General features: G+C 37.6%; 1 protein-coding gene across 3 annotated transcripts in view; it reads left to right on the top strand.

The window, feature by feature from the left end:
- DPP10 (dipeptidyl peptidase like 10) overlaps positions 1-21,167 on the top strand; it is a gene marked incomplete at both ends in the record, with an annotated part of 492,309 nt that overhangs the window by 327,810 nt on the left and 143,332 nt on the right. The window lies entirely within an intron of this gene.

Genomic DNA, 21,167 nt, shown 5'->3' with positions numbered 1-21,167 from the left:
ATCTGAGCTTGGGAGTGCTACAGGTGAGGATAATATCCTATCCTATAGTGTTGTTTGACTGACATTATGAATCAAAATAAGGTGCTGTTTCATTTACATGAATAGTGGCCTTTTTGTCATACTCCTCTAAAGGAAATGTGGTAATATCGGGGGGGGGGGGGGGGGGGAGGGGAAATAAAAAATTGAGGAAAATAAGATAAATGCTAGAAATATCAAAATTTCAGTAAAATTCTTCTTTTTCTCCTTGATCAAAGATTTAAGACTGCCATTTACCGTGAGAGGCAGAGGTAGTATAGATCACAATGACATCCTGAGTTTTTCTTGTGGACCTGTAGTACATATGAAAAAGAAACACGCTGAAAAAACACTTGAATCTATTTAAAGGCAGTCTCATTTCAGAGCAGCTCATCCTGTGAAAGATACACAGTCCAGCAGATACGATTACATGATGTTTCTTTCCATTGCATTTTCTTACAAAAGCTCTGGTGGTAAGATAGATTTCTCAGGAAGATTGCTCTTTTCAAATATAGATTTAATAAAAAGCGTGCAACAACCAACAGCTGTTCATGGTTATCAGATGATTTACCTGTTTGTAGCACAGGTCTGATAATGTTTGTAATTAATCTGAGCTCTTAATGCTGGAAATTACGCATTTGTAAAGAAAATTTTAGCTAATGAATAAGGTGAATTTTTCTATCAGGTAGGTTTTTTGTACTTCATGTACTTTTCCACCACACACTAAGGACACGTCAATCAACTTGATTTGTCTTTGTATGGAAGAGGGGAGTGGAAGAAACGACCTGTGGTCTCTGCATCCCACAAAAAGAAATGAAAGATTTCTGCCGATAGTCTTATTTCTTTTTACTCCCATGAGGACCCTCAACAGCAGTGAGAAAAGAGATGCTCTTTGTTCTCTGCTGCTTAGACAGTTGTTCTTCCTTAGGCTTGTCAAGGCAAATGTCACTGAAGCAAGAGGCTCTTAATCATGCAAATTAGCAAGGGAATGTAGTCACCTGTGTAACTCCAGCGGAAATTTGCTAGTACCAAGTATATATATGATAGCATATGTATTTATGATGCCCGTGGAAATACATTGGTTTTTATCCTAAAGCTAATACTAGAGTCACAGAATCACAGAATCGACTGGGCTGGAAAAGACCTCAGAGATCATCAAGTCCACCCTTTGGTCCAACTCCAGTCCATTTACTAGGTCATGGCACTAAGTGCCATGTCCAGTCTCAGTTTAAAAACCTCCATGGACCGTGAGTCCAGCACCTCCCTGCACAGCCACTCCAATGCCTGGCCACACTCTCTGTAAAGAATTTCTTTCTAATATCCAGCCTAAACTTCCCCTGGCAGAGTTTAAGCCCATGCCCCCTTGTCCTATTGCTGACTGCCTGGGAGAAGAGCCCAATCCCCACCTGGCTATAACTTCTCTTCAGGTCCATCATAGGTTTGGTTTAGTACATCTCCAGAGACGCATATACATTGCATTTTTTTGTTCACTGTATGTATGGTGTTGCCATCGCTATGAATTAATTGATCATCTTGAATTAAATCAAGAAAATTAGGGGAGAAGCATGATCGCTGAGAGGAGCCTATCAGGAAATAATTCCTGCCTCTCCTTTCCCAGGACTGATTCAAGGGGCAGTAGCAGTTCTCATAGTTCTTTTTTAAGAGATGTGTGTATTTAAAACAAGGTTTGGCTGTCGTGGGTGCTGGAGTGACTGTGTTTTGTCTTTTCTGATATTTAGGGTTGTGGGAGGTTTCTCATTTTCAGGTGAAAAACTGACTGCAGTGAGTGAATGTTTTGCTATAGCAGCAGAAGTGAAAAAAGACAGAGGGATATGTGTGTGTATGTGAAGTGCTAATTGTGGATCAGCTCCAAGATCAAGATGCTTAAGGATTTTCATCAAAGAGGAAACTTTATTTGAGGTAAATGAAGCTTTTAGTGATTTTGAAAAAATGCAAGGGTCTGATTCACAAAGAGTTTTAGGAACAATTCATGAAGCAGGAAAGAAGACACAGTTTGGTTATATCTTGTAGTGTTTTGGACATTTGTTAGAGATGTGGTAAATATCTTTAAAACCTTTTCAGATCAATCAGTCTGAAAAGTCAGGACCGTCTCACTTAAAGACTGAGAGAGGGCACATTATCTGTAAGGTCGGTCATTTTCTCCTTCTTACGACTTGACTTCAAGCTACTGCAGTTGACAGTGAGGTTATTTAAACCTGAATTTCATGCTTACTGGGTGACTGTTCTTCCTGTTATGTCAGAAGGCATAGTATTAAAACATTTCCAGCTGAATCAAACAGCTTGAACTCTTTATTTTCAAATAGCTAATTTAAGTAATGCCTTTTTCTTCTTTCCTGTCTACAAAATACTTGCTCTCCTAATGATCAGACTCTAAATATGGTTCACCCAGTTCCAAGGTGTCTCTCGTTTCTGCTATTGAGATAACTTTTCTTCTCTTTTCGAGCTACAAAGTAATCCTTTGGGAAAATACATGAAGACTTCTAAATCTGTAAATTTATGGTATACCACATTCTTTTACTATTTTACCATTTGCACGACTTTTTCAGGCTTCTGCCTTCAACCTCTTAGTCAATATTGATAGAATTTGAAGGTGCAGGAATCTTGAGTCATCACTACATGTCTAGGGAAAAGTCACGTATCTCCTCTATCTCTGTAAAAATATCATTTAAAATAAGGCATCATTAAAATAAAGACAGGAGTTTAAAGTGCATTATAATGGCACTGCTTCTGTTATACTCAGTGCTGAGATCACTGTTGTTCAGACCTGGGGAAGAAGTGATAATGGTATGTCTTCCATGTATGTCATAAACAATATTCCTTCCCATTAAAAGAAATATTACAGGCAAGCATAGTGGATGATATACAAATTGCAGTATAAAATCTGCAGAGAGTAAAACTCAAATCTGTGGATCACCAGAAGGTTTCAGACAGTATCTTCAGCATTTCAGAATGCCAGAGCTGGATTGCAAGCTGTAAGCACTTATTTTGTCTCTCTTGGACTACCACTGTTGCCTGCAGGAGTTGTTGACATGGGTATTTAGTTAAGCTGGATGTAGTATTTTCTCTTGAAGCAAGTTTAATCTCACTGCTCTGTGCCTTTTACATAAATAATTATAGCTTGTGTTGCTACCTTACATCAATACTGGGGTAATCTGTGCTAAGAAATACTATGCACAGTTAGGAACTAGACACCAAGTGATAAAGACGCATATTAAACCCCTCCAAATGGCCTTATTAAGGGTAGTCTTCTGGTGATATCATACACCATATTGAGTCGATTAGTATGTGTTTCTAAAAGGCAAAAATACAATGGAGATATTACATGTAGCAGTATGTAAAGTGCTACACATAGAAAATAATGAGGTTAAAGTCATTGCGAGGTTACAAAAAGCCAGTGATGAAAGTCACGCAACTAGTGTGTTCTTGCTTCTGCAAGAGATGCACATTTTCGTTTTCTAGCTGTCACAGCACAGAAGTCACCATATGTTCCTTCCTGTCGGTTGCCACCATCATTTTATCAAAGTGACTGTTAGACGATTCAAGAGACAACATCATTCCCCCACTATTTATTTATACTTCATGTACAAACGCTGTCCTTATGCAGCCACCCACTATAATGTGTTTATGACTAAGTCTTTGATTTTGCATGCAGACTCCAGCAGCTTTATCTTTGGTGAAGGTTTGCTGGCATCTGTTCTAGGATCACTCCTGATGAAAGTCTAGGAGAGCCACTCAAGTTATCTTTTCTGTCTATGGAAAGATAGCTGTATGAGAAAGGAAAGGTTTCTCAGCTCATTTTGCCTCCTTAAGATTTGAAGAGACTGTGAAATGCTTGCTGTAAGTATGTATTCTCTTTGAAATCGAGTGAACTGACAATTTAATTTAGTACCATCTATTGGCCGGCTGTGATTTTCCTTTAACACTCGTCCACATGGATCGTCCATGAACAGCGATAACTCTTAATGTTGACTGAAGGAAAAATGTAGGTGTTTAAGTGTTTGAGTCTGTATGTCTCTCTGTGTTTCAGGTATCACCAGTTGGTGAACTGAAACAATCTGTTATGTCTTCTGTAATTAGAGGAAGATTATTTCTTAGTTTTAGTAGTTTCTTCTGAGGGGGAAAGATTTATGAACTTACAACCAAACGTGTGCAAGAATTTTGCCATGTTGTATATAAGAGTGAGTAAATACCAAACTTTTATTTCTTAATCTGGATCATAAATATCAGTTCTGCTTCTCTCACAGGCAGCGCTGGTTATCTTCTGCAGCATGGCCTCCAAATCTTTTCCAAGTGGCTTATAAATAGGTTCATCTGTTGCTTCCTGTAGTGTAAAAGATGCTTCCCACTCAGATTATGGAGATTTGGAAATGCTTTTTGGGCACCAAATGTCCTTCAGTGTAGGGGCATCTCCTCCTTTTCTTCTATTTTATGATTGTGTAACGTGACACAACTCCTGATTCTCTACTTTGGATATGGGATATCTGACAACTGTGGGAGTTGTGGTGGGGTTTTTTTGTTGGTTTCTTTGGGTTTTGGTTTGTGTTTTTGTTTTGTTAGGTTTTTTGTGGGTTGGGAAGGGGGTTTGTTTCTGTTTTTGGTTTTGTTTTTAATGCATGTGATTAATCTCCTTCCAGCTCTAAGCTTTAGAGGGAACTTAAAAACTTAAAAAAATTCTTCCTTTATTACTATATCTAGTTGATAACTGATTAAATATTTTTCTTCTCAGTTCTTGTGTCATCTTAAATAAGTTCATAAGGTCTTCTCTAAACAAAATTGAATCTACGAACACTTTCATAGTATTAATGAGGTACTGGAGTATAGAAGCATGCACATCTTTTATTACTGTTAAACATGTTTCTCTAAGGTACTCTGCTTTGCATATGTATGTCTCTTTACTTGTTACTGCCTTTTTAGAATAATTTCTGTTTTTTTGATAGTTTATTAATATGATTTGTAAGAGGTCAGGCTAGGTGACTTTAATAGGACCTTTTGGGATTGGTTTCAGTGTCTCTGGTCTCTGACTGTATGATTTGCTCTGGAATTGTCTTCAGGTAACTGGCTCCAGAAACTATTGTTACCCGTTTACCTCCCAGCCTTCAGCTGAGCTGGAAAATGTTTGATGTAAATCAAACCAAACTTGGTGAAAAAAAGAACAAAAGCATTAACAAAAGAAGTGATCCAAGGGCCAGACTAATAGTAAATGCTTTTACTTTCTGCTTGATGAAACCTAGGGCTAGTGGAAAGAGCATCTCTTTCTACAGTGTCTGTCTGCAGAAGGAAAACTGGAGAAACATTTTCCTATGCATTCTTCTAGACTTGACAACAATTTCTCCCATGAAAGTGCTCCTTTCCTAGGAAGGAATGACTCCCTCAGCTGGCTAACTGAGCTCAAGTATTTTGCATATAACAATTTGATCTTTATTACAGTTCAATCTTTATTACCGTTGTAAGGATGCAGAGGCATAAATAAACCTATCATAATAACCAAATTAGAAATATTGGTCATTTTTTTTGCTGTCCAAATGAAAAATATTATTTGTTTTAATCCTCCTGGCCACCAGGATTTTTACTACCATGTAATGAAGACATCAGAGTGCAATTCCATCACTGCCAGTGGCACCATGAGCAATCACAGAATAAATTATAGTACTATGTAGAGATCTCTGTTTCTATGCCCAAATTGTTGAGGGAAGTTTTGTCTGCCTCAAAGGGTGCAATGCCTGGGTAAGGTGCTTTTATAACTGAGATTGCTCTGTGTGACAGACAGAATACTCTGGATGTGAGTACGGTGTAAGTTACGTAGAAAGTACAGCCCTTGTCTATGTTGTTGAGGTTTACTTAGAAGAGAATCGTTGACTTCACGTTTATGTTATAGGAACTGTGTTTCTATAAATGACCTGGATATGAAGTTGTGGAATTATTTTCTGGGTATGTGATGTATATGCATATTATTATGTGATGTGATTGATGTTCATTGGACGTATTGAATAGTTAAGTGTGTGGGTATTATGTTATCAGGCAGACAGTACAAGAACTTCACAATACAATGAGTATCCTATTACAGAGGATGACTATGATATCACTTCTTTCACAAGGGTACAGGAAATCCTGATGTGGTCTACACAATGCAGCTAATATTTACCTTTCAGTAATTACTTGTAGGACTTTTTAATTGAATTTCTAGTGGTGTATGTAAATTGTCTGATCAAATGCAATATTGTAAAAAGAAAGTGTGTCGTCATGCCATGTCATTTTAACACTTAACTGTGTTAGGATGCGGTAGCATTGTGCGGTTTATCTAACCCTTAAGTATATGTATAACCAGCCATTTATTTTACAAGTGAAAGATTAATGTAATAGAATCTCAGATACTAAATGGAAGAAGTACCAAGAAACACAGTACTTCGAAATAACTCTGTGCTGAAGAATTTCAAAGGCATTTTGTCTTAAAAAGCTAGAATGTTTAAAAAAAATAAATGCAGGCTACTTATTACATCACAATTTTTTTCCATTGCCTTGTGATACTTCAGAAGAGGAGTGCTTAATTGGCTGTAAGTCTGCAGAAGCATGGATGATAATTTTTGCCTGTTTTTTCATAGCTAGAAATAAAATAGTGTTCCGTAGGTACTTCTGTTATCATGCTTATTTAGTGAAAATACTGAATATATTTTACTTTGCATGATTCGGTGTGTACTTCCAACGTTTTTCCTAGAGGTAGCAAGAACAGTGATTAAGTCCTGCAATAAGAGCCGGAGCCAAGCTGTGCCAAACTGTTAGTGATGAGTTTCAAATATTTTGAAAGTTATAGTTTTCTCCCAGCTGCTTTCCTTGCTGTAGGGAATAAATAACCTGCTCTTGCCAAGAGCTAGCTACATTTTTTTCCTTGAAGTGAGAATTAAGGTATTTCTCTTCCCTCTCATCTCCCCAAAACCAAGTGTGCCAAGGGGAGCTTGAAAGCTTTATTCCTCTGCCCTTCTAAGAAATGTGAAAAGTCTTTCTTACAGTCATTGGTATAAGACCAAGGGTTCTTGGCGCAAACTAGGCATCTACTTAGAACAAGACATCCATCCATCCATCCTCAAAAATAGTAGCTATTTTCTTCCTAGGAAACTTCATTTGTGGGTTCTTTTCTTGGAGGAAAAAGGGTGGAATACTTCTGTTGCCAGTGCATGTGTCTTTAAAGCTGTGTCTTTAAAGCTGATCCAATGCTTTGTTTGTGGGTTTTTTGTTTGTTTAAGCTGAAAATAAGTGTTACAGTAGCAGTAATGTTGTCACAGTTTATTGGGTTTGGTATTTAGGGAAAAGCCACTGCAGAAAAAGAAATGTTTGTGTTCTTGGCAGACAGAATATGTGTGAGTTTGCATGGGGCATAGAAATTTATACACACATCTTAATTAAGTAAGAGAAATTAAGTGGTTGGTCTTCAGATATGTCATTGCTACCTGTGACTTTCAGTGACCCAAGTACAAAATATACTTTCAGAGTGAAAATGAACTGTCTCTAAGTATTCAGAATAGGTTTAGCCCTGAAAACTTAAATAGTGTCACTAGAGCCTTGCTAAAACGTGTTCCTGAAGATGTGAGGGGCTGAAAAAGGATTTTGAGAAACTGGATCTGATTTTACAACTTATGCTGCGAGACGGGGCCCGTCCCTCCAGGCGGGTACAGCACATTTACTGGTGCTCACGAGTCCAAAACCCTCCCATGGCTCTGAGCAGGGCAGCAACACCTGAACATGTATTATAGGTCTCTATTGTCATTGCTGGGTAGGGATTTTTCAAGCAAACCTTATTCTGTAATATTTGTATTCCTGTATTCCATTAGGCCCTTTACTTATTTTGAAAAGCACAGATCATGATGGACTTGCAAATATAATAATTTGTTTCTTCATATGTGTAATGTGTAACACAAATATGTTTCCTCTGTGCAATGCTATAATAAACAACAGGGCTGTATTTGAGGCTGTTTCCAATCATGGGGAAGGATGGGGAGATATTACTAGTTGAAATGCTTGTGCTCAGCCCTTGAACGGCAAAGTGCTGAAGCAACAGTGTAGTCCCCATAGGTACGTTTGCAGTATGCTGGCTAAGTTTAGATATAATTTCATATTTTTACCCTGCTAGTGAAATGTTTCAGTGACACAAACTGGATTCAGGCAGCAGAAGTGATGCGCTCCACAGAACAGAGAAGAACAGTCTCTAACTTCTGGCATTTGCTTAGTGTGTTTCACATTACACTGTAAAATTAAACGGATTTCTTTTATTGATAGTTCCCCCAGGCATTATTATATCGAAAGGTCTTTCTTTAGGTAAAGTGTTAATGGCATCATGGTAGGATTTGGGTTTTTTTTCCTCTATTGGCTCATATTACAATATCAAGAGATAAAGTGGATTCTACATTAAAGTATTTAAAGCAAGTCTGCATGGTTTTTATAAAAGAAAAGCCAGGAGGAAATGACAGGCCTGGTGCCAGAATTGCAGGTCAAAATCCTGTAATCTGTGCTCTGAACGAATTCAGGATAGAAGGCCAAAATGGGACTTTTGGCCTTGAAATCTCTGAATCTACTGTGTATAATGAATGCAGTTTATTCCGTTTACATCAGTTCTGACTGTCCAGCCTTTATGTAGTGGAATATATAATTTAGAAGACAAAAATCCACTTCATATACTGCTAATGAGTATGTGGAATGGCTAAGTAGCTTCCCTGCAGTGACTTAGATTTCAACCCATAAACTAGAATAAAGTTCCTATCTAGAACTACTAAAAGTGATCTGCATTTGGAAAAAAATAGAACATATCTGTCTATGTTCCAGTTTGGTGCATGAGGTATTTTTTTATTTGCACGGAAAATGAAAACCATAGAACAAAATCTGTTTGACAAATTCATTATCAGAAACATGTTTAATAAAGATGCTATAAATGAATAAATGTAAGCAAATTTCTCATCTCATATACAACAAGTTTAATATTCTTCCAAAGGAAAATATGTAGGTTTGAAACTATGGACATTCTGCCAAATGCACAGTTACACCAAAACAAATTTAATTCCTGTAAATACTTGTGGATCAACCCTTCTTACATGTCCTGCAATACAACCTTGGTCATGGAGTAGAGGAAAAATGGGCAAGGCATTTCTGTTCAGGGTTTCCTCATGACATAATGGGGCTTATTCTGGATCCATTTATTTTAATATTTACAGATGGTGAGCACTCAGTATATATTTTTCACCTTTCATCCTCTAGTTTATTCAATAATTCCAGCTATTTTCCTAGGGGGTTTTGAGTGCAAAAATAAAAAAGAAAAATATCCAAACAGGTGTGTTAAACTTTTAATAGAATAATTTCTAGGTGTCTAAAGCAGTTATTGAGTAAGTATAGATTTACTAATGAATTTAGCATTTCAGTGAAAAAATGACACTTTTACTTAGGGAAAACCAGAAACTAATAAAATCAATACCAATGTTAATCTGAAAGGGCAGCATAATTCAAATGGATAATAAAAGGCGAATTGCTTGAATTATCTGATTAGAAGCAGGTAAGCAGTGTAACTCCCTGGAATAGTCAGTAGGATAAATTTGGAACCATAATTTAAGTATTTATTATTTTAAACTGATGTATGACCGAAGGATGGAGAAAAATGCTATTGTTTCACTTGCACATCACACCTGGAGCAGATCTGTGCTTCTCCTTTTGTGGGGAACATGGAGGCAAATTACCACCAGATGTTCACGCTGTTACAGAACAGTTGTTGGCCTGACAAGAGTGCCATTGTTCAACCTTTCCTTGATCTTCTTGTTGTAATGTCGCCATTTGGCTACATTTTATTTTAAAATAATTGCACAGATGAGCTGCAAAAAATGTCCACGACATGTCACCTTTGTAATTCTGAAAGTAGCAAAGTAAAGCACATGAAGATAATGTTCAGATAGAAACTTAATTGCTTGTGTCTCTTTCCCTTTGGAACTATGGCTTTGTCTTTGAGCCAAATACAATAAAATCTGTCGGCAAGTGATCCAGAATCCTTTCCAGGTTAGTAGGAGTGGCTTTAGTTAATCTCTTTCTATCAGAAGGGTTGTTTGTATGAATCTGAGGTGTAGAACTGAGTTTTCTGTTTGGATGCTGAGGAAGAGACTTCTTCCTTGGTCGTTTCATCCTCCAGTCCTGCTTCTTGCTCTTAGGGAGCTCGCACTGAGTTTCCCCTATGGGACAGGACCCGTTGGATGAAGCCAAGTGTTCTCCTGGGGATCCTGCACAGCTGCTGGCACTGCCAGTCTAATCCCCCACGCTTCAGCAGACCAGTGGAATTAAATGTACAGATTAGACAGTGGTAACCAAACCAAATAGATGCCAAAGGAAATTCTGCCAGTGTTCTCAAATGTTGGTGCCAAATCTGTGGTTCCATATCCATGTTGATTGGACACTTACACACTCACCATTTAATTTTCAAATTAGCTGGCATGGGTATTTACCAAGAACTCCAGTAGTATGTTAGGTAATGAACATATACAAAATCAAGACCTCTTAAGTGCTTCCATTTTATAAGTTAAATTTAGATACAAGAGATTTAATACTTCTGAGCAAGAATTTTAATGGCACATGTGACTTTTGTTTGTCTAATTTCTATTAAAAGTCCAGATGTCTGATGATTAGAAATAATTTAATATAGACTGGTATTTTAGGTTGATAAAAAGACACAAATAAAATCACTCAACAGTGCCTTGATGTGATTTATGTATTACTGGTTACATGATAATTTTCGAGAGCTAATGATCCTCATTTAATCAACATTTTTTTCCCATAAATCAGAATGAGACACCTGATATTTTGGAAAGAGCAGGTTAAATAATTAAGTGTGAGCAGAAAATTGCCTACCTTTGTTTATTTTTATAATAACTTAGAATATTTTATTTATCATTTGGTGGTATAAAATTAAAAAAAAAATCCTCTCAATTGTGGTTGTGTAGTTGTGTGGCATTTATCTGCAGCTGCTAAATTGTAGGTCCACTGCACTGTGAAGCAAAACTGTCATTGGCTCCAGTACAGTCAGGGTTTTAACAAAGATGTCTAAATTCTAGCAAAGCTGTTGGATTCAGTGCAATGAATGCTTCGGCACATGGTAAATATCTCACTGAAAATAAATGCACTAGTGGCTTACTGAAATTTTTGCAGAATATTTATTAAAATAGGAGGCATTTCTCTTGCACACGGTTTTACTTTAGGTTATTATTCAGCATCATATTTTTAAATTTAATTTAATTTTCAGTGGTCACAAATTAATAGCTGTGAAATATATCTTATTGTTATCTGCAAGTAGAAGTTCAGATTAGATTTCAAGTACATATCTAGGATCACAAACTTTTACCTTTTGCTACTCAATAATTAGCAGATACTCTCAGACCTATACACAAAGTTATAAAAAATAGAGGGGAGTGTTTTTCATGGATAATTAGCTATTCCTTCTACCACATCTTCTGCATCTCAAATGGTTTACGTTATCACCGTGGAGTCGATGATGACATAACTATTTCTCAGACTTCGAGCTGTGAAGATACCTTGCTCATTCATAGCTGGAATAGCATCCATGTTGAGAAGCATTTACACCACGTCCTGGTTTAGATGACGACTGAAGATTTGGTACCATTTGAGAATGGAGATGCAATCCGTGGTGTAGTAGTCATGGAGAAGGCAGTAGAGAGCCCTTCAAATTAGGCTTCATTGAATTAGATATTCTCCTGGTTGATGAATATTATAACACACTGCAAATACTTAACAGTATTTTGATTGTTAGATTATTCTCTCCCAGTTCTGTCTATGGGCAAATGTTCAAGACAGTCAAACCGTACATTACAGAGGAAAGTTTGCTTTTGTGGTAATATGGTAATTTTTGTGTGTGTAATACAATCTTACAGTAGCAATGGTAAATTTGTAGTGTGGTAAATTTGGCGATTGTTGTTTTCATGACAGTAGAAAGCTAATTCTGAATAAGTGAAAATAGTCACTAAAAATTAAGGTTTTGGTTATAAGTTCTTCAAGATGAAGTTTGCTACAGCTGTTACTGGACTTTGCACATTATCCACATACTGCAGAAGTCAGCTGAAGAACGGTAAATAATAAGCATCAGCACTGTCAGTGTAAAGCTGGAAATCTTACGCTATGACCTTATTTGGCTTTGACATGGGAGTACCAGATTTTCGGGGGCTGCATTACGTAGCTTGTTACAGGCAGCCCTGAGGCCACTTCGGTGCTATATGTGCTGTGCTTTCACAGCAGGTCCATAGCCTGGGTGTGATGGTGGGCACTGAGCCACCAGCTCTGGCTGAATTAGCTCCTTGAGACACCTTCATGTGGACAAAAAGAGGTGAGAAAACAATAGCCCCACGGCTGCTTCAGAGACTGGTCTTTTACTGTGTTATGTATAGAGCCATTGAATTTTAATTTTCTCGCTTGTTGGGCTTATCTGTGAAACCCCAGTCACATCTAGAGCACCACAGAAGTAAGAACAATGGTGAGCTCTCAGGAGAGGCACAAGAAGTTCATGTTTCTATTACAGCTTGAAATACTCATTTTTATGTGAGAGCTGTAATTATATGGGAGTAGAGAAGCATATAAACCTTCCTCTTGAAATCACTGTGTCTTATCCAAAGTGCAGCCTTGCCAATTCAGTAACCTGTGTGAAATCCAGCCTGGCCATGCTGCCCACTCCAAAGCAGAGCTGTCTGCATCCCGTCTGGCTTGTTCTCTTGACAGGCGCAGAAGAAAGGTCGACTCCCAAGGCTGTCAGGGAAGAGCTGCTGTATTGAGATACCTTGTTATCTCTCTGGGGAAGAGGCTAGGATAAGATGTGTGACTGAGACTGACAATTTGTTCCCTAATTTTCTCAATAGTCCAGGGACACATATATTATTAGGGCAACAGCTGGCTGAGTCCATTGCCAGGCTGGCTCCGTAATGGTCCTTGGTGCAATGCAAGAAAGCAACCAGAGAGTATTTTTTATTTCTGATGAAAAATGTTTCCTTGTAGCTGGTAAAACAAGCAGTTTTGTGGGAAATTCAGGGAAAGATGGGGTATTCTCTGCTGGCAAAATAACATCTACAATGATGTCTGATGTTTCACCATCACTGCACAATGTGGGATGAGTAAACCAAAGCGCTGGTATAACTTTCCCTACTTTTCTGCTTTGAAGTTTTTAGCACCCTAAGTGCAGTACATTTTCTAATTCAAAGTACCTATATTTGTATATATATTTTTACAGAGAGAACAACTAAATAAAAATGTAGGAAACAGAAGGTATCCAGGAGTAGTAACCTGGTGGACCTTCCTGGAATTGCGTGGCACTTGAACAGTATTTGGAAGGCTCTCTGTCTGTTGGTGAACACTGCCCCTTTCTCTCCTCTTTCCCTTTGTGCTGATTTACTGTTAATGGCATTTCAAACAAATTGGAACGGACTAATAGTCTTGAGTCTATTATCCTAGCTTTTAACACCATGAAATCATGTTTAGTGCTTTGCTCTAGGGTAGGAAATGAATATCCCTTACATTTTCTTCCCAATAATGACAGAAATACAGATGGAGACTTCTGCGTTAGAAAAAGTGGAGTGGGGAAAGTGTGAGGACAAATGGCAAAAGTAGTAAAATCTTGTGCTTTAGTCCATCAACTGATTGCTCTTTGGGTTAGATAACTGTTTCTCATTTATGCTAGTACACATTTAGATTGTTGCATTTTCATTTATTTTTATTAATTTGCTTTGCAGTGCTCTGTCCAATTGTGTCCTAAAAGTGAAGGAGACTTTTATTACTTCTGATAGGAGATTGAGTAGGGCATGACTCCTATTTTCTTTCAACTTTTTATAATTGCTGGACAGCTCCTTAAATGACGTAAGTTACCATCGTGGTGTGTGGACCATTTCAGAAAGCTGGAGCTCAGCTGTAGCCGTTATCCTGAGCATGCTCTTGGAATTGAGAAAATGAGACAGACCGTGCTGAGGCAGCCTGGATTTGGGAAGCCTGAGTGAGCAGATCTATGTAGAGCCGCTGTGCTCACTCCCAAGCAGAGTCCCAGGGGAGCAGAAGAGAAGCGCAGGCAAAATTCTTCATCCAGGGAGAGAGGAGAAGAAATAGCTTGAGCAAACTGTTCCTACTGTTTGTGACAGCTGGCAGGATCAAAGATCTCAAAAGGCTGCAGGTTAAGTTACCAGTTAATAAATTGAGAAGCTTGTAGGAAAACTTGAAAATTTCTAAATTAGAATAGCTTTGTGTTACTGTGGCAGTACATAGAAGAGGAATGTACCTTTCAAAAACCTTGGGGTGATGGTTTAGTTTTCCTGTGAAAATGAGCTGACAGCACAAAGTCTACAACTTTGCAAGCCAGTTTGTGTAGGAAATATTCTATATAATGAAAGTTTGCCTAGAAGAGTCATAGTTTGCATTATAAAACTAGTGCAGAATAAATGCTTTCTGGAAAGCACTACTAAGAGGAGCTCAGACTTTTGGACGAGCAGTGGAAATCTGACACATGACTTATCTGGCATAATGAAATTTGGTCTGTATGTGTAATATCTTTGTAAACGACTATTTTATTTAATTAGCAAACACTTAATTAGACAAAGATTTGTCTAGCACCTCCTGTTCATTAAATCAGAAAGCATTCTCTATTTTAATTAGCATGACATTTCCTATAATCAATTTAATGAAATGCCATCTGCAGTTCTAATAATACGGTATACAACAAAGACTGATTGACATATGTGTTGACAGCAAGGTATCAACATTCTCTTATGTTTGTAATTTTAAAAAAATAAAAGGAAAATGTAAAGAAAAAGAGGACTCTGACTTGTTAATGCTGCTGTTCGTGCTGCAAACTAGAATTTTATTTAAACAACCCAAAACTTAGTAAATATTTTCCATGGGAAAACAAACTTTTACAATCTTCAGGTTAAGCCTGGAACTTTTTGTGTCACGTAGAGGTCTGAATATGCAGGTACCACAAATAAAAGAAGAAAACGTGCAACTACTAAAAGATTGGATCAGTACTGAGGTGCAAGTGAATAGGGCGCTGGACTGAAAGTGGAGACTTGAGTTCCTCGTTGTGCTCTTGATGGGCTTTGTGACATGTGGCAAATCACTTCAGCTCTTCCTCTTCTTTAACTATTACCTTTTGTATTGTCTTTTATTTTCTAATTCTCTGGAGCAGAAAACTGATGATATGTAATAACGTTTCTAGCACAACAGACTTATGCATCTGTACACAAGGAAAAGATGGGCTTCTGAGGAAATAGTTGCCATACTTAATATTAATTGTGTCCTTGTGAAGTAAGGTGCAATGGCTCTCTCTAAGTCAATCTTGTTTTTCAAGTTGGTGAAAAGACAATTAATGTTCATTTGGGGAAGACTAGTGAAAGAGAATAAACAGCTCAGTGGGCTAACAATTAGATGATTTGTTTTGCAAAGCAGTAGCAGTGCAGATACCACCTCATAGCATTGCTTACAGATGCAGTCATTTTGAGTAAAGATAATAGAGGCCGGCTGTAAAAAATAATAAGTTTTTAAGTGTTTAGAGTATGGAGGTTTAGTAACAATTTAGGTTTGGTTTAAAGTATATGGTGACTTGCCCTTTCAACCCATCTGTGTAATTTAAATGACAGGATGAGTTGCTTAATTTCAGTGACACATGAAATCAGAGTCTATACTCACCAAATAAATCACCGCTATTCAGTGTCCTGCTTTCCAAAGGCGAGATCGTTAAAGGCCAAATAGACCTGGGGCAAATTCTTACATTAGAAAAATTCACTGCTTGATTTTCAGTGATGGTGATGTAATTAAGGATGGGAGTTAGTCCATTCCCCATTCCCCCCCCCGCCCAGTTATACGTGTTTCATTAGAATTTAAAAGACCTTGATTGTTTTTAGATAATGTGAACATATATGATGCCATGAGAAGCTATTTGGAACAGCGAATACTACAAATGAATTCTGTAGCCTTTAGGACATGACAGTGTTATTAATTCAATGAATGAGGGTAAAGATGTTATTGCAGAATTGATGGTGGTTGACCTGTTTGTCAAATATGAAAAGTTTTACATTGATTTCTTTGCATTTTATGTTATTTTGCCTGTACATTGACATTCCCTGGAATAAAATATATTAGGCCAGGCACAGTGTAGAGCTGCATCTCCTGCCAACAACACATATTCTGATCTTTAGCAAAACTTTTACCAGTGTTGAATCTAAAACAGGAAAAATAAACATAGTAAAAATATTTATATTAAAAGCTGCTTTCATTTTAAAACCACTTGAGATTAGGATGATGCCATATTTACGTAATAGTTGTATCACTGAGGGCTATATTCATGATATGGATAAAGACATCCAAAGTAGGATTTAAATTGTATGAATTAATCATTTCAGCAGAACATGTGTTCCATGTTCTTTGCCTAGAGATAGAGCACATTGAAAAGATTTAATTTAAAAAACACGAAATAGCATGTACAGAACCTGTTCAGCAGCAGGTTTGGTCTACAGAGCTTGTATGTCTACTAGACAGTGTCACTCAGAATCAGCTTTAGAAATAAGCGCAAAACCAAGATGGAACAAATTCTAAAAATCAAAAATAATAGCTGAGTCCACCATAACTATTTCTGTCTATCATCAGAGTTACTGCTGAATAACCTTATTTGTTATGTTATTCAGATAGACATGAAGTATGTCTCTTAACAAGGCCAATGAGTTTAATTAGACACTGCAGAAAACCCTTAAATATGCAACACAGAGAGTAAGAAATATATTTATGGTAGTCTTTGTTGAAACCCTTGCAGTCGTGTGAATCAATTTGGAAAGGCATACCTGAACCATCTCAGCAGGTAAACTAAACCACCTGCTGCAAGGTAAGGCAGGAGCAGGAGAAAGAGCAGCAGTCCATTTTACCTGCCTGGCGACAGTGTCTTTTCTGAGATTTGTGGAATTTGCATGCTGTGCCTTGGAGCATCAAACCAGGCACACGCCCACGTGGATTCTCTGAACAAGGCTGAAGCACTAAGCAACCCCAGTATCCCATCTGCAGCTAAGATCGGTATTTGATAGTTTGTAGGGAAGTGGAGACGAATTATGTGCGGCAATGAGAAACGACACACACTGGGACACAGACAAAGATGCACGCAGAGGCAGAGATTGTGTTCAGGAAGGAGAGCAGAGCTGGGCAGAGCAGAGAGCTGAACCAGGCTGATGCCTTCTTTATTAGCTGTTGGCAATTTATAGCTTTTACACATATGGGCCTGGGCTAAGAGGTTAAACAAGGTGTTTTTTCAATAATTGTTATTGCAAACACACCACACTCATGTTGTGTCTTTTTCAATCACATTCCCACTCATTCACAGGCCCTACAACATTCACACATCACATGTACTTGTTGTGATTATCTGGCCCGACATACCATTCTCACGAGTCTGAGCTATCACTCTTTACAATTATGAAAAACAAACTTCAGTACAATCTGTCTGAAGCCCTTTATATTTTGACTAGTTGCTGTGATCTAATTATGTTAGTATTATTTCTTCTTTGACCATCCGGATAGTTACGTTAGTGTTGATCTTCCTTTATCATCCAGGTGGCTGGAACTGCACATGTTGCTTTCCCACAATTAAGCGTCAGAAGGAAAATTAAATACTCCTTGATCCCACAGGCAGTCAACTAAAAAAACACCCAAGGTCTGAGAATTTTATTAAAATTGTCTTAGCACAGAGCTACAAACATGAGTTATATTGTGCAGACAGTCCTATATTCCAAAAGACTGATTGCAAGAGATGAGAAAATCAATAGTGTGATTTAATAAATACACAGATTCCAGGCCAGAAGAGATCACAACAGCCATCCAAACTCAACCTATTTATATTTTTTACCCACATTCGGACTAAACTAATTCTTGGTGTAAAGATCTAAAGCATATGTTTAAGGAAAAACACCCCAGGGCTGCTGATACTATTATCTACTTTGCTGGGCTCTTGTACACATCCCAACCTCTGTACTTGTCATCAACTTTTTCATGACTATATGTATGACATATATATGACCTAGATGTCTTTGAACTTTGTTAAGTAGGAACTACTTCTCTGAATGGCTTTGTGAAGTATTTAGGGATCCCTCATCTTCTTTGTGGTTGAAGACACTAAGAAAATAAACAAAATAATCAGTTGTGTAAATGGACAATGTTAAGGACCAAGGATTATTTTCTTCTGTAGATTTTTTGACTCTCAGTGACAAAAAATTCAAAACAAATGTATGTTTATGGCTCATATTTACACTTGAGCTATCAATGAAAAAAATAATCATTATGTTGCATGACCATCAACTGTCACATTATCTGGCCTGATAAGTTATTGATTGGAATAAGACTTCCATATAAATTAATATGATTACTTTTGAAGATTATGTTTATGCTCAACAGTTGCATGGTATTTTGATATAATCTTTGAGAATCTCCATGCATTTTGCAAGTGTTCATTTAATTTTAATACTTCAGGAGTTAACTGCTGAATTCAATATAGAAATAAAAGCCCAAGTTCAGTGAGAGGTACAATTACTGTCCAGTAGAATCTGCCTTTTAAACAAGTCTGACTCTCAATTTTCTGTTATGATCATTTGAATAAATGTCTTCTAACTTGAGAACAAAGGCTTTAATTTATGTCATTCACAGTATTTGCTATTCAAAACAGTGTTTTGCACCATGTGACGTGCAAGAAGAGCCCTAGCACTGTGTGCTTTACTCGTGGTGCTGTTAGCAATTTTAAGGCAAGGTTTGTTTGGGCAAAATGTTCTTGGTAGGATGTTAATGAGTCATGATGCTACAAATCCTGTTGGTCAAATGTAAATGGCATGAAGTAAAGTGGATAACTGAGAAGCAGTTATAGTCTGATACTGTTGTTTGGCTTTGGGTAACATGTTAGTCTCACCTATGGACCAAAAAAGACCATGGTAAGTTGCTGACAGCTGTTCAGTGTCTCTGTGTCATACGTGCCATTTCTCACATTATACTTTACTCATAATTAGGGACAGCTCTTTGTCCAGACAACTTTATCTTTTCTGTAATATTGCTTGGTTGCAGTTAGTTGGTGCAACATCATTGGGGATATTCAGAGTTAGGGTACCTAACAGAATACCTGCAAAAAACCCTAAAAGAAGCTGCAAAACTTTAACATTCTGAAGTAGCCAGTAACTTGAAACCACTATAACTTTCTACAAAGTGTTGCTTCTTTTTATTCAAAATTAATTTTTGTAATATTTTTCTTTATAAGAAATCTATATTAATCACATATTTCACAATCTAATTTTCCTTCGTAAACACCAGTTCTGATAATTGTCCTGAACTCCATCAATCCCACCCCACATCCTAAATATGATCCTAAAATAGTTTAGTAAGCTCTTAAAGTGAGGCTTCATTCATTTTACAGAACATAACAGAGGACATTCACTAGTGCTGTATATCTAGGGTTTCTGTGGAGTCAGTTAAAATACAGCTACATTTTTCTGAATAAGCTAAGCATATTTTTTATGATAGCATAACCTTTTTCACCAGTCATGTTTATTTCCCACTTCATAAAATTCAGGGATCTGTAATGAATTTCTCAGACATTAATGAGGATTAGTAGAGTTCTTTTGTGTTTTCTTCAGGCTTAATTTAGAACTTTCCTTATGCTTTCTACATTTTCATATCAAAATAGTTTCATTTGAGGAAATATAAATCTCTAACATGGGTTTTGAATAAGATGGAAGGATCAGCACTCAATCTGTTCGCTCTCTTATTAGAAATAGTGGGAAATTTGGAACCTTTTAAAATCAAGGATTATGTAGTTATTCTGTATTTCTTGGTAATTTTGCAAGTATTGATACGAACAGATACAAAGCCTTTTTCATAGAAGCCACAATTAATTTTGTATTTTTTTTTTTCTTTGGTTTGGGTGTATTCAATTATTTTTCATATGGAAACTTATAAAGCAAGTAAGTTGTAGAAGGAAAAAATTAAGACAGTTCATCCCACAGTGTTTTAAATGTCCTGCAAATGGACCTATTTAGCTTTAACCCTCCTTTGCTAACATTCAGCTTCTGTGACAATCTGGTATTCTGTGGCCCAGCACTAATCGCACACGACATCGACTGGCTTAAGATATAGTGTGTATCTTTGTCACTCCAGTTACCAGAGATAGCATAGAAGTTTTGTTAGAGTCCCTTTTAAGGAGATATCAGAATCACTGTGCCCTTGTGGCCAGGAAGGCCAATGGCATCCTGGGGTGTATTAGAAGGGGGGTGGTCAGTACGTCAGAGAGGTTCTCCTGCCCCTCTACTCTGCCCTGGTGAGACCCCATCTAGAATATTGTGTCCAGTTCTGGGCCCCTCAGTTCCAGAAGGACAGGGAACTGCTGGAGAGGGTCCAGCGCAGGGCAACAAAGATGATTAAGGGAGTGGAGCATCTCCCTTATGAAGAAAGGCTGAGGGAGCTGGGGCTCTTTAGTTTGGAGGAGACTGAGGGGTGACCTTATTAATTTTTACAAACGTATGAAGGGTGAGTGTCATGAGGATGGAGGCAGGCTCTTCTCGGTGACAACTAGTGATAGGACAAGGGGTAATGGGTTCAAACTGGAACACAAGAGGTTCCACTTAAATTTGACAAGAAACTTCTTCTCAGTGAGGGTGACAGATGCTGGACCAGGCTGCCCAGGGGGGTTGTGGAGTCTCCTACTCTGGAGACATTCAAAACCCACCTGGACACCTTCCTGTGTAACCTCATCTGGGTGTTCCTGCTCCAGCAGGGGGATTGCACTGGATGAGCTTTTGAGGTCTCTTCCAATCCCTGACATTCTGTGATTCTGTGATATGGTGTCCAGCAAAAGCTTCTTTCTTTGCAAAACTTTACTTTGGCCCTTTTCCTCACAAATATTGTTGGACCTTAAGGTATCAGAGTGACAGTGGTATCGAGGTGAGAGTGGGTTTATGTTCAAGATATCACTTCATTCACAGCAATCCCATTTTTGCCACAGAAAATGTTTCCATTTAAGTGAAATCATATTTTTGAGTGAGGTGAACATGCTATATAGCATAACTGATATTTTTGAAGCTCATGAGGCAAATCAGTAAAACTAGATATTATGA

Source organism: Nesoenas mayeri (assembly GCF_963082525.1).
Source record: "Nesoenas mayeri genome assembly, chromosome: 6".
Classification (NCBI taxonomy): Eukaryota; Metazoa; Chordata; class Aves; order Columbiformes; family Columbidae; genus Nesoenas; species Nesoenas mayeri.
The sequence above is the reverse complement of the archived record's forward strand: the minus strand, read 5'-3'. Positions and strand labels throughout refer to the sequence as shown.